At 40.0% G+C, this 15,270-nt stretch overlaps 1 long non-coding RNA gene across 6 annotated transcripts in view; it reads left to right on the top strand.

The window, feature by feature from the left end:
- The window catches only part of SPATA45, a 39,405-nt gene that overhangs the window by 170 nt on the left and 23,965 nt on the right, over nucleotides 1-15,270 (top strand). The gene's annotated exons all lie outside the window — the stretch shown is intronic.

Genomic DNA, 15,270 nt, shown 5'->3' with positions numbered 1-15,270 from the left:
TGCCCCGGGGAATCAATAACGCCGGTCCTGCTCTCGAGAGCACGTGTACGCAGCCTTGAGCGTCTTCTAGAGAAAAGGTGCCGCCTGCTGCTACTTAGGAAACTTACTTGGGAAAAAACCGACTCCAAATACTCATTATTAAAGTGAAATTGAAACCCGGAGTATCTAACGATGGGTTTAACCTTTAAAAGTGCTTACATTTAGAAGCCTAAAACGCTCTACATCTTTTTAATGCCTCGTAATATTATTGTTTTGGTGATGTATATCCGATAGATGCCTCAGATATATATATCGGATACCGCTCCGTATAGGTGAAATACTACGTAATCCTAAACTTTAAGGAATACGTGCACTTTAATGTCTTCATTGGACACCCCATATAAATTGCCACATGCCCCCCCCCTCCTTAGTCCCCTTCCCTTCTTAATTCTTCTTCTTATTGCTTACTACTATCTAAAATGTCCTGTATTTTACTTATTTTTTTTTTCCTGGTTATTTTCTCCCTCCCCACCAGAAGGTAAGCTCTATGAGGGCAAGTCTGAAAATTTATTGCTATTTCTTAAATGATTGCAGCGAACAAGCATTGAATTATTATTGAATATTTTAAATAATTACTTGCTTTGTAAATGAATCCATTCCTTTTTTTAAAAGCATGCGAATTTCTCCTGCAAATATGATTTTCTAAACATTGATTTAGATAGTATTTCAGAGTATTAAGCTGTATTCTTTGAATGAACAACCAACCAAACGTGGCCTCCAAAGGACTTCAGTCTTAGTTAAGTTTATTTTATGTGTCTCTGAAAAAGATACTAATTGCATTGCTCAATATACAGCACACGTATTATTCAACATTCAGAGGGATTTTTTAAATAGTTCATGTAGCGTGAAACTTTCTACATAGTTCACAGAAAAGCTGTTTAGAAGGGGAATCCAGTGGGTACAATTTTAAATGGCCTTTCTTCCTTGCCCTGTCATACCTCCATTCCAGATAGTCACAGTGACCATTCAGATCTCTGCAAACCTCCCACCCCCTTCCTGAAAGAAGAAACTGGCAGGTTATATTAGGTTCATTTCCCCATTAGCCAGTGTGTGTTGGCGACTGTCTTCTATTATATCTGAACATAACTTCCCTCTCTGCACAGAGGCAGCTTCCTGAATGTACTTCTGCAAGGCCATTCTTCCTGATTGTGTAGGCTTCTTCTTTTTGTCTAGAGATAATGTGCCTTCTCTAGTCCTTAGCAAGAAAGATGGGATTGAGAGCCCTCTGGGTATCCTGGATAACAGTCTGTATCTAATTTCCCTACACATTTTCACCAGCTGGTACCTATTCTGTGCTTGTCCACTTTGTCACTTGCCTTCCCTGCCTATGCCACAGTTCTGTGTCTGATTCTGTCACCACTTACGTGGAGCGTAGCATGAAAGGAGTTTAGAGTAGTGGAGAAGAGCATATCTAGAGACAGGTTACCTGAATTTGATTCCCCACTTTAGTACTCTCTAGCTGCCCAACCTTGGGCAAGTTGCTTAGCTGTTTCATAATAGTACATTGCTATTGTGAGGAATAAATGAGTGAATGGTGCCTGGCACATGGTCCGGGTATTCTTAAGATAACTTATATAGGGGTTAGGGTCCAGGCTCCAGATCCAATTGGCCTGGATTCAAATCCTAGTTCTTTCACTTACCAGCTGCATGACTTTGAATCAGTTACTCTGTGCCTCAGTTTCTGCAGCTAGAAAACAGAGACAATATTCTTCATGAAATTATTGTGAGAAATAAATGGCTAGTAAGTACAAAGTGTTTAAATAGTGCCTGACCTCTGAACTATAGTAATCAGTAATATACTCCGTAAATGTTACTTAAAGCCATTGTCCATCAATTCATGTCTGTCCTCAGTTCTGTCTTGTTCTCATGTTATCTTATATTTGACCCCATCCTGCCTATTGAAGCTTGCTTGCATTGTCCTGGAGTTACTCCAAGCTCTCTCAGAGTGAAATTATGATTGTAGAGCCCTTCCCAGAGAGTACTCTGAGGATGCCCTGAAAGGGCAACATATGGTGACGTATACTAACGACCCTTGGCCTAGCAAGAGGCAGATTTCTTATCAGAGGTGGTCAGCAGTTGAACAGATGATATCCAGACAACAGATGTTATCTGTGTTGGATCAGGTGTGTTATGGATAGGATGCCTGAGTCCCATAGAAAATTGAACAATGTGGGGCACCTGGCTGGTGCATTCCGTTGAGCATCTGACTCTTGGTTTCAGCTCATGTCGTGATCTTGGGGCCATGAGATCAAGCCCTGCTTGGGGCTCCACACCCAGACTCAGTGGGGAGTCTGCGTGAGGATTCTCTCTTCCTCTCCCACTGCCTCTCCCCCCTCAAATTAATAGATCTTTAAAAAAGAAAAGAAAGAAAATTCAACTCTGTGAGATTTAAGATTCTGACTCTAAGTTTCTATGATATATGTAAAATAAGATATTTCCAAAGAAAGGATTAGATGAAATTCATATGCTTCATTTGACAAAGTTCCATAAGGAAATAATGGAGTACAGAAAGGGGAAAACTCAGCAGTATCCCTTTGTAGTACTTCAATACTACTTCAATAGTAGATATTTATTAACCAGTTTAGGTATGAATCATACTTTATGTCATATGTTTGGAGGTATAAACCATAAATCTTTCCCTGCCAGAGAGGACAGTACTGGGAGCATCACTTGGCTGGGAGTTGAGAGGAGGCCGAGCTGCATTATGGGTGTGGAATGCCACATCTGAGAGAGATTTGAATAAGTAACAGTTCAGCAATATGATATCTGGATGGCATCCAGGAACCAAGGTCCAAGATGCTATCAAGAGTGATGTGGCTGTTCCCGAGCAAAGGTTTCCTGCAACCTAAGAGGATAAGATGCAAACCAGAACCATGCTACTAGATGTAGAATCCACTGTGTTTCTTGGGGAAGGGGGTAGACTTTAGCAACTTGACTTCAGCTTCCACCACTATTACTGTGCTCTGTCCACCTGAGTGGCCAGATCTCTGCTGTTGTAGAGATTCAGTTGGGGAATAGAGGAATAGAGGAGGCTGGAAATCAGAATCCTCCCTGTGTTATTTTCCCCATCCAGACATAGTGTGTGTGTGTGTGTGTGTCTAACATTCATAGAAAATAATCACAGGGTTTTCCCTTCTGTGTATTTTTGTCTTGCTTCTTGAGTTCTTACAAAGAAACCAAATGGAAGGGATGTGGTGGGGGACTGAAAGTTCCAATGCTGTCATCAATTGGTTGGTTCCTCTGGCAACCAACCCATCCCTAGGTACATTCCAAAAGTCATTTCATTAATAGTGCAAGGAAATCATCCCAGGAAAGTCCCAAGGTTTGAGAAGCTCTGTGCAAGAAACTTTTTTGAGAAAACCAGTTGTATTGTTCTTACTATAAATTACAAAAACACATGAGCATGGTAGTTGGTATGTATTGGCAAGACCAATTCCTGATTCCCAGGCCTGGGAGTGTGAGGGTGCTAATAGAGTATGCAGACTGGAGGCCATACCAACAACAGAGGAGGACTAGCACAAGGAAGAGGAAATCACACCGTATCAGTCCTCTCCAGACCTCTAATATGCCACGTTTGTGTTTATCATGCAATCTGACTCATGATCTCTCCATCTTCCCTTAATTTAGCGAGATCCCACCCATTCTCTATGGTCCAGGTCAACTTCATTCCCACTCCCTTCCTAAGTCTATCTCTATGATTGGAGCCCCTAGAGCTATCATTCCTCTTCTGACTATTAACACCCTTGGAGCTACTCACGGAACATTGCCTCGTGGCTACATTTGTACATTTTGTCCCTTAACTAGATTTGAGCGTCCTGAAGCCAGGGACTGGATTTTACTTTATAACACCATCAGTACCTAAATAAAATTTTTACTTGGCAGTGTAAGGGCCCAGGGCAGGTTGCCCCCCAAATGTGCCATAATGGCATGTTGATTACTTTGAATTAAAGCTACTGAAGGAACAGCCAGTGCAAGGACACTTTGAAAAATGGGAAATAAATCTCCTTTGTGGAAGGTACCCTCGCCGTTCCAGGAGGTAGAGAGATGGGGAATCCTTATCACCAGAAATACAGAATTTAGAGCCTAAGAAGGCCATATAAACCCTGTTACTTTTTACTCATTTACCACCTCAGCCCACATTCTGTTTAGAATATCTTTCGAATTGAGGCTCCTGACCCTAAGTTTTCCTTTTCCTGTCTACTCCTCACAAATTTATTGTCTCTTTGATGAAGAAGTATAAAAACTTCTTGCTGTGGTCATTTCCGCAGGTTTCAGTTTCCTTAGGTCTCAAGGTCATTACCCTCCATGTGTACATAATTAAAATTGGAGGTTTTTTTCTTCTGTTAATCTGTCTCATGTATATTTCATTTTTAGACCAGATGAAAAAAACTTGAAGATTACAGAAAAATTTTTACTCCTGGACAACAGTTCATTTCATACAGAGTCACTGGCATCTAACACAACAAATGCTTTTAGGTGACAGTGACTACTAGGAAAATAGTCACCTCCATTATTGCAAAATTGTAAAATTTAATTTATATCAGAAGTTAAATCAGGCCCTTTCTCCCTCTGAAATGTAAATAAACACACTTTATTTATTTATTTTTATTTTATTTAAAATTTATTAGCCAACATCATTAGCTTCAGATGTTGCATTCAATAATTCCTCAGTTGCATATAACACCCAGCACTCATCACATCATGTGCCCTACTTGATGCCCATCACCCAGTTATCCCATCGCCCTCCACACCTCCCCTCCAGCAACCCTCAGTTTGTTGCGTATAGTTAAGAGTCTCTTGTGGTTTTTCTTCCTCTCTGATGACTTCCCCCTCAGTTTTCCCTCCCTTCCTCTATGATCCTCCACACTATTTCTTATATTCTACTTATGAGTGAAACCAAATGATATATTGTCTTTCTCTGATTGACTTATTTCGCTCAGCATATATCCTCCAGTTCCATCCACACTGAAGTAAAGGGTAAGTATTCATCCTTTCTGATGGCTGAGTAATAGTCCATTGTATAAATATACCACATCTTCTTTATCTATTCATCTGTCCTTGGACATCTGGGCTCTTTCCACAGTTTGGCTATTGTGGACATTGTTGCGATAAACATTGGGGTGCATGTGCTCCTTCGGATCACTACATTTGTATCTTTGGAGTAAATGCCTACCAGTGCAGTTTCTGGGTTATAGGGTAGCCCTATTTTTAACTTCTTGAGGAAACTGTACTGTTTTCCACAGGGGCTGCATGGACTTGCATTCCCATCAACAGTGTAAGAAGATTTCCCTTACTCTGCATCCTTGCCAACATTTGTTGTTGCCTGACTTGTTAATTTCAGCCATCCTAACTGGTGTAAGGTGGTATCTCATTGTGGTTTTGATTTATATTTCCCTCATGGCAAGTGACGTGGAGCACTTTTTCAATGTGTCTGCTGCCATTTTTATGTCTTCTTTGGAGAATTGTCTGTTCATGTCTTCTGCCTAATTCCTGACTGGGTTATTTAGTTTTTGGGTGTTGAGTTTGATTAGTACTTTATAGATCTTTAATGATTTTCTTTTCTTTTTTCTTTCTTCCTTCCTTCCTTCCTTTCTTTTTTTTTTTTTCAAGCTTTTATTTATTTAGTTATTTGTCAGAGAGAGGAGAGAGAATGAGAGACAGAGCACAGCATGGAGAGTGGCAGACAGAGGGAGAGCAGGCTTCCCACTGAGCAAGGAGCCACATGCGGGACTCGAACCCAGAATCCTGGGATCACCACCGAGCTGAAGACAGACACTTAACCAACTGAGCCACAGAGGCATCCCAAATGCTTTATAGATCTTGAATACTAGCCCTTTATCTGAAACGTCGTTTGAAATATCTTCTCCCATTTCATAGGTTGCCTTTTAGTTTTGTTGACTATTTCCTTTGCTGTGCAAAAGCTTTTTATCTTGAAGTCCCAATAGTTCATTTTCGCTTTTGTTTCCCTTTTCTTTGGAGACATGTCTAGCAAGACGTTGCTGTGGCTGAGGTTGAAGAGGTTGCTGCCTGTGTTCTCTAAGATTTTGATGTATTCTTTTCTCACATTTAGGACTTTGATGCATTTTGAGCATTTATTTGTGTATGGTGTAAGAAAATGGTCCAGTTTCTTCTACATGTGGTTGTCCAGTTTTCCCAACGCCAATTGTTGAAGAGACTGTCCTTTTTTCATTGGATGTTCTTTCCTGCTTTGTTGTAGATTAGTTGACCATAGAGTTGAGGGTCCATTTCTGGGTTCTGTTCTGTTCCACTAATCTACTTGTTGGTTTTTGTGCCAGTACCATACTGTCTTGTTGATCACAGCTTTGTAATAGAGCTTGAAGTCAGGCATTGTGAAGCCACCAGCTTTGTTTTTCTTTTTCATCAGTCTTCCAGCTATTTGGGGTCCTTTCTAGTTCCATACAAATTTTAGGACTAATTGTTCCAGTTCTGTGAAAAGTGTCAATGGTATTTTGATAGAAATTGCATTGAATGTGTATATTGCTCTGGGCAGCAAAGACATTTGAACAATATTTATTCTTCTAATCCATGAGCATGGAATTTGTGTCTTCCTCAATTTCTTTCATAAGTGTTTTATAGTTTTTAGAGTACAGACCCTTTACCTCTTTGGTTAGGCTTATTCCTAGGTATCTTACAGTTTTTGGTGCAAATGTACATGGGATCGACTCCTTAATTTCTGATTCTTCTGTGTTAGTGTATAGAAATGTTCTGATTCTTTATTGTTAGTGTATATGTATACAACTCATTTCTTTTTTTTAATTTAAATTCAATTAACCAATATACAATAGGAGTTTCAGATGTAGTGTTCAGTATTTCATCAGTTGTGTATAACACTGTGCTCATCATATCATGTGCCCTCCTTAATGCCCATCATCCAGTTACCCCATCCCTCCAAAATGCAACTGCTTTCTGTGTATTAATTTTATGTCCTGCTATGTTGCTGAATTCCTGTATGACTTCTAGCACTTTTGTGGTGGAATCTTTGGGGTTTTCCACATAAAGTGTCATGTCATCTGCAAAGAGAGAGACTTTGACTTCTTCTTTGCCACGTTGAATGCCTTTTATTTCTTTTTGTTGTCTCATTGCTGAGACTGGGACTTCTACTATGTTGAACATCAGTGGTGAGAGGGCATCCCTGACCTTAGGGGAAAAACTCACAGGTTTTTGCCTTTGAGAATGATATTCACTATGGGTTTTTTGTAGATGGCCTTTATTATACTGAGGTATATTCCCTTTATCCCTATACTGTGGAGAGTTTTAATCAAGAAAGATTGCTGTATTTTGTCAAATACTTTTTTTGCATCAATTGAGAGGATCTTAGGGTTCTTGTCCTTTTTTTTCTTAATGTGATGTATCATGTTGATTGATTTGCAAATATTGAACCACATTTACAGCCCAGGAATAAATTCCACTTGGTAGTGGTGAATAATCCTTTTAATGTACTGTTGGATCCTATTGGCTATTATTTTCATGAAAATTTTGGCATCCATGTTCATCAGTGATATTGGTCTGTAATTATCCTTTCTGGTGGGGTCTTTGTCTGGTTTTGGGTTCAAGGTAATGCTGGTCTCATAGAACGAGTCTGGACATTTTCCTTTCCTTTCTTTCGTTCTTTCTTTTCTTTTTTTTTTTTTTTTTTTAACAGTTTCAGAAGAATAGGTATTAGTTCTTTAAATGTTTGGTAGAAATCCCCTGGGAAGCCACCCAGCCCTGGGCTCTTATTTGTTGGAGATATTTGATTACTGCTTCAATTTCCTTGCTGGTTATGGGTCTGTTAGGTTTTCTATTTCTTCCTGTTTCCGTTTGGTAATTTATAAGCTTCTAGAAGTGCATCCATTTCTTCCAGATTGCCTATTTTGTTGGCATATAGTTGCTCATAGAATGTTCTTAAAATTGTTTGTATATCCTTGTTGTTAGTCATGATCTCTCCTCTTTCATTCATGATTTTATTAATTTGGGTCCTTCTTTCTTTTTGATAAGTCTAGTTAGGCATTTATCAATCTTATTCTTTCAAAGGACCAGCTTCTACTTTCATTGATCTGTTCCACTGTTCTTTTGGTTTCTCTTCCATTGATTTCTGCTCTAATCTTTATTATTTCTCTTCTCTTGCTAGGTTTAGGTTTTATTAACTATTCTTTCTCCAGCTCCTTTAGGTGGAGGTTAGCTTGTGTATTTAAGACTTTCCTAATTTTTTGAGAAAGGCTTGTGTTGCTGTGTACTTCCCTCTTGGGAATGCCTTTGCTGTATCCCGAAGGTTTTGAACAATTGTGTTTTCATTTTCATTTGTTTACATGAATTTTTTAAACTTTTCTTTAATTTCCTGGTTGACCCATTCATTCTTTAGTAGGATGCTCTTTAACCTCCAAGTATTTGAGTTCCTTCTAAATTTCCTCTTGGGATTGAGTTCCATTTCCAGAGCATTGTGGTCTAAAAATATGCAGGGAATAATTCCAGTCCTTGGTACTTGGTGAGACCTGATTTGTGACCCACTATGCAATCTATTCTGGAGAATGTTCCATGTGCACTTGAGAAGAATGTGTATTCTGTTGCTTTAAATTGGAATGGTCTATATATATCTGTGAAGTCCATCTGGTCCAGTGTGTCATTCAAAGCCATTTTTTCCTTGTTGATCTCCTGCTTAGATTATCTGTCCATTGCTGTGAATGGGTGTTAAAGTCTCCAATATTATTGTATTATCAATGTGTTTCTTCAATTTTATTATTAATTGGTTTATATAGTTGGCTGTTCCCAAGTTAGGAGCATAAATATTTATAATTGTTAGATCTTCTTGTTGGATAGACCCTGTAAGTATGGGGTCAATCCATACTAGAGTCTTTGGTTTAAAATCCAATTTGTTTGATATAAGGATTGCTACCCCAGCTTTTCTTGGATATCCATTAAAATGATTAATTGTCCTCCACTCCCCTCACTTTTCAACCTGGAGGTGACTTTGGGTCTAAAATGAGTCTCTTATAGACAGCATATTGATGGGTCTTGCTTTTTTTATCCAGTCTGATACCCTGTGTCTTTTGATTGGAGCATTTAGCCCATTTACATTCTGAATAACTATTGAAAGATATAAATTTAGTGCCACTGCCCTATCTATAAAGTCACTGTTTCTGTATATTGTCTCTATTCCTTTGTGGTATATGTTCCTTTTAGGCTCTCTCTTTGTTTACAGGATCCCCTTTAATATTTCTTGCAGGGCTGGTTTAGTGATCACACATTCTTTTAGTTTCTGTTTGTCCTGGAAGCTCTTAATCTCTCCCATTCTGAATGACTGTCTTGCTGGATAAAGTATTCTTAGCTGCATGTTTTTCTCATTTAGTATCCTGAATATATCACACCAGCCCTTTCTGTCCTGCCACGTCTCTGTGGATAGGTCTGCTGCCAGTCTAATGTTCCTACCCTCGAGCTTGTTTCAGGCTACCCTCAGGATTTTCTCTTTGTCTCTGAAATTGGCAAGCTTCATTGTTATTTGTTGAGATGTTGATCTATCTTTATTGATTTTTGAGGGGGGCTCTCTGTACCTCCTGGACTTGAATGCCTGTTTCCCTCTGCAGATTAGGTTACTTCTCAGCTATAATTTACTCAAATATTACCTTGTGTCCCTCTCTCTCTTTCTTCTTTCTCTGGGACCCAATTCTAATACTGTTTTTGTTTTGTTTTATTTTTTGTTTTTGTTTTGTTTTTTAAAGATTTTATTTATTTGACAGAGAGAAACACAGCGAGAGAGGGAACAGAAGCAGGGAGACTTGGAGAGGGAGAAGCAGGTTTCCCACTGAGTGGGGAGCCCGATGCAGGGCTTGATCCCAGGACCCTGGGATCATGACCCGAGCCAAAGTAGACACCCAATGACTGAGCCACCCAGGTGCCCCCTAATATTGTTTCATTTTATGGTATTGCTGATTTCCTGAAGCCTCCCCTCATGGTCCATTAATTGTTTTTCCTCTCTTTTCCTCAGCTTCCTTGCTTTTCATCAATTTGTCTCCTGTATCAGTGACTCTCTCTTCTGCCTCATTTACCCTAACTGTTAGACCATCCATTTTAGACTGCATCTCAGTTAAAGCATTTTAAAATTTCAGCTTGATTAGATTTTATTTCTGCACTAAGAGATTCTCTAGTGTATTCCATGCTTTTTTCAAGCCCAGCTAGTAACCTTATAATCGTTATTCTGAATTCAGTTTCTGACATTTTACTTATATCCATATCAATTAGATCTTTGGAAGAGAGTATTACCTCTGGTTCCTTCCTTTGCTGTCAACGTCTCCTTCTAATCATTTTGTCCAGACAAGAATAGATGACAAAGAGTACAAAGTCAAAAATATCAACCACAACCCCAGCGAAATACACACAAGACAAATCTGAAGAGGTCAGAACCAAAAAAAGAAAGGAAAAAAAAAAGGTTAAAAAAAAAGTAAAAAAGAGAGAATATAATCTCACAGGTGGACAAAATAGGGTGATCCACTTTGTCCTGAGTGTATTTTGGTCTGTTTGTTAGAAGACACTAAATTCCAAAATTATAAAGAAAGAAAAACTTATATATATATATATATATATATATATATATATATATATGTGTGTGTGTGTGTATATATCCATATCTATATATATCTATGTCTAATTTACATATAATTGAATACAGTGAAAGGGAGCCAGAAATGAAGAGTATATCTATAAAATGTAAATGTAAACAATGAAAATTTTAAAAGTCTTAAAAACAATTGATAAAGTAAGAAACTAGTTAAATAGGGAAAAAAAGGAACTGAATTGAAAGACTAAAGACTCATGAGAAAAAGCCCTTGAACTCCACCTACTACTTTCCTCTAGCACAGGAGTTTTTCAGTCCGGAGTGATCAGTAAACAGATCTTCACCTGATGTTCCTGCTGGTCTTCTGGGGGACCCGCCTGCTGCACTGACTCTCAGGTGTCTTTTCCTGGGTGGAGTTGCATTGCCCCTTGCCGGGCTGTCTTGGATTTCTCTCTGTGACTTTTGTTCCCTGAAGGTTTCCACACCCCACTCCCCCACAGCTGTAGAGGATTTTTTTTTAAAAAGTGAAAGTGGTGGCACCCCATCTCCAGTCCCAGAAGTGAATGATCGCTGCCCCCTCTCTTCAGTGCCCCGTCAGGGAAAGGCAGTCAGTCCCTTTTGTGTGGACCACGCCGCAGGCCTGTGGTGCATATCCGCAGGGATCCTCCCAGGTAGGGGAGCAGGGTCTTACTGGGACCCTGGGGGTCACAAGGCCTCTACTTGGGAAGCTGTTGCCTGATCCTACACACACCTGCGCTGCTCCTCTGGAAGGAACAGGGTCTCCCAGGGGGCGTTGCTTGCTGGCCTCTCCTTGGAGAGCGGTCTCCCGATCACGTCCGAGTTCCTGGTTAATGGCCACCCCTAGCTGAGAGGCCACTGTGGGCCTCACTAATTGTAGCCAGTTTCCTCACTCTAATGCTTGGGAACTCTGTGACATTCAGGCCCCCCTGTTCTTTCTGTGGCTCTGGGGATCCTAAGACCACACTGTCGTACCGAGGATTCCTCCCCACTTTGCTACCTGAGTACCTTTCAGGCAGGGACATCTCTCACAGGAGCAGACCTCTAAGAGTTCCAATTTTGCACTCTGGGGCTATACCACTTTCCAGTAGCTGGCTTACAGAGGCTCCCACCTCCCGCCATTTAATTTCTGATATATCCCCTCCGATTCACATCTCTGTACCCTACCTTGCAAAAAGTGGTCACTTTTCTATTTATAGAATTGCAGCAATTCTTTTCTTAGATCTGGTTGAGTTCACAGGTGTTCAGACTGATTTGACAGATAACTAGCTGAATTCAAGAGACCGGATGAAACACGGGTCCCCTGTTCTTTCGTCATCTTCCCTTTCCCTCCTAAACATGCTTTAAATTCAATTTCACATATTTGGCCATGATTGTGCATGCCTGGTATTTTATCTTATAACCTTAGTGTAGGAATGAAGTAAGACCTTGGTAAGGTTTGAAGTGAGTAGCTATCAGGGAGGGGAAAATTTCCCCTTCCCCTCTTAGTTCAGAATAGTAAAATATTAAGACAACATAAGACAGTTAAGAGGAGAAAACATTAATTAATGTACACATGGGGAATCCACGTAAACATAAGAGATTTCAAAGACAGACAAACTGAGGCATATATGTCATCCTGAATTAAGGAGAAGTGGGGAGGGGTCTAGTAATTCAAAAGAAAGGAAATAATTCACAGGAAGATGAAACAGCAAATGTCTGGTGAACAGATGTTTTCTGGGCCATACAGAAATAATGGGACACGGGAATTTTAATAAACACACTTAGCTAGGTTCCTCCCTCTTTGCCACACCTAGTCTATGTTATAATGTAGTTGTCAATGGTGACTGTTCCCTTTCTGGAGCAGGTCCTCTACCTAAATTCTTTTAGAAAGTTAGGGGTGTGAAAATGAGTAAAAAGGAAACCTCAGGGCGCCTGGGTGGCTCAGTTGGTTGAGCGACTGCCTTCAGCTTGGGTCGTGATCCTGGAGTCCCGGGATCAAGTCCCTCATCAGGCTCCCTGCACAGTTGGGAGTCTGCTTCTCCCTCTAACCCTCCCTCTTCTCATTCTCTCTCTCTCAAATAAATAAATAAAATCTTAAAAAAAAAAAAAAAAAAAAAAAAAAACCTCATTTCAAATGGAGTCTGGAAGCTCTCATGGGGGTGGCGGAGGGGTGGGGGCGCTCTCTCATCCTTACAGCCTGCATAAGCAGTAGGGACAAAAGAAGAAAAGAATCACCTTGACAAGGGAGGACATCTTCCACCTAGGTATTTATCTCTTGGTTTTAAGACAAAGAAGAAAGATCCCTCTGTGCCCCAGCAACAACATGCTAATCACCGCTTCCAGCCAGTGAGAGACTTCCACAACCCCAAACTCTATTTCTTCTCCAATGAACTTTTGTTCAAAACAACCCTCCCCAATTTCCTTCTAAAACCTAGTAAAAGCTAACCTTCCCTTTGTTTCTTTGGATTTGCCTAGGGTTCACCATAGCTTGCTTGCCCTGAATTGCAATTCCTCTGCTATTTCCAAATAAAGGAACTGGCCATTTTATTTGTAAGGTTGGCAGGGGGAAGGTCAAAGGTTCTTCCTGTGCCTTTTAGGTCTTGATTGTTTTGAACTCAAATTAATCCACATGCCAAAGCAGCACATCCTGGGGTGGCCTGCCCTGAACCTCAACAGCTTCTTCCTCTAAGGCTTTCTTAAATGCTGAGCTGGTGGTTGTGGAGAGTTAGTAGCTGAGTGGCAAGAAATCCATAGAGGGAGGAAACAACATAAATTAGAATAAGGACAAACAATAGAAAGAACAGGGGCACCTGGTTGACTCAGTGGGTTAAGCCTCTGCCTTTGGTTCAGGTCATGATCTCAAGGTCCCAGGATCGAGCCCCGCATCCGGCTCTCTGCTCAGCAGGGAGCCTGCTTTCCCCCACGCCCCATCTGCTGCTCTGCCTACTTGTGATATTTCTCTCTGTCAAATAAATAAATAAAATCTTTTTTTTAAGATTTTTATTTATTTATTTGATAGACAGAGAGAGATCACAAGTAGGCAGAGAGGCAGGCAGAGAGAGGGGGGGGAAGCAGGCATCCCGCTGATCACAGAGCCCGATGTGGGGCTCAATCCCAGGACCCTGAGATCATGACCTGAGCTGAAGGCAGAGGCTTAAACCACTGAGCCACCCAGGCGCCCCATAAATAAATAAAATCTTAAAAAAAAAAAATAGAAAAGAACAAATTGAAGCACATTACCCATACCCCCATTAGACCTGTCTCCTACTCCTGGGAGTAGGTTGGTCCCTTATAGTGGGTAAACTTAATTTATCTGAAGAAAATTACTAATGCTTTCTTTTAACAGGTTTGTTAGACATAGAAGTGACATTTTCCACCCATGATTACAAGTTCCTCCCTGTTGAGCTAAAGAGATACAGTTTGGGTTGGCAGGTTTCACTCCCCTACAGTCCTCCTTCGAAATTCCCCCAAGAAGTTTCATTGTCCAGAAGTTGAACTGGTAGATTGTTTCATCTCCTCGAACTAACTAGCCTCTTAGTCCTGACAATAGGTCAGTTGAGTTCAATTCATTTCAGGAGGTTATCTTGCAGACGGCCTCCCAAAGCTAGGCCTGTATGGTACAAACAGCAATCAGGTATTAAGAGGCATTTCTGTGGGAGCAAAGAAAAGCAACTGTTAATGGTTGGAGTAAATTTTAAACCAGTCTCTGAGTTCTGAGAGTAGCCAGTTGAGAGGATTTCTAGATGTCTGCCCCAAAGCATTTCTAGACGGAGTGAAGGCAGACATGGGTAATCTGATAGACTTTCCTTGTTTGCAGTTTGAATGTCTCTGGTCATTTCTCTGAGTGGCCCTCACACCAATGGGCAACAAGGATTGTCCATACATGAACTGTTGTGGTGATTCCCTTGAAGTTTATATGTCAAGTTGTCCAACTTCGTTTGCATGGCTTTGGGAAAAGCACAGTTTTAGTTCTTAATGATTCTAAGACAAGAAAAATTGGAAATGTGAGTTTGGAGATTTGTAGCTAGAAGACTTTAGGATCCAGTCCCATTTATAATGAATAGTATAGCTTCTAATATCCACAAAGCTTTGTTATTGAAACATAATTTTTCTCTTTATAAATACTGTCATTTCTATAAAAGATAGCCAAATTAAGACTAATCTGTTTGCAAAATAAGTCTACTTTGAATAAACTTGGCCTGATTATTTACATAAAGGCAGCAAGAGTAGCAACTGATCATTTGGGGGTCCTTTGAATCCTTTGAATTTGCTTGCTGGAACTATTCATCTTTTTAATTTATTTATTAATAATAATACTTAGATTGCTTATGAAAATTTCCTGAGACATTAAAGCAGTTAGCCATCATCTTAAGTTACTTACTTTTTACTGACAAATCTGGTAACAAAGATAACATGATCTTGTTTGACTTTTAGTAAACCGAAGTAGAAAAGTATCATACTTAATGCCAATAACTCAAAAGACACCTCTCTCTATATATATATTTTTTAGCATCTGCATCATACTTTTTCCCTCTTTTTTAACTGAAGTGTAATTAACATAAAATTTTATATTAGTTTAAGGTGTACAATGTAGTGAGTTGACAGTTCTACATATTCCTCAGTGCTCATCACAGTACGTGTACCCTTAATCCCCTTCACCGATTTCACCCATCCCCCCATTT

Source organism: Mustela putorius, unplaced genomic scaffold (assembly GCF_011764305.1).
Source record: "Mustela putorius furo isolate JIRA1106 unplaced genomic scaffold, ASM1176430v1.1 tig00000785_pilon_pilon_pilon, whole genome shotgun sequence".
Lineage (NCBI taxonomy): Eukaryota > Metazoa > Chordata > Mammalia > Carnivora > Mustelidae > Mustela > Mustela putorius.
Note: the sequence above shows the minus strand (reverse complement) of the source record. Positions and strands in the feature narration are given on the sequence as shown.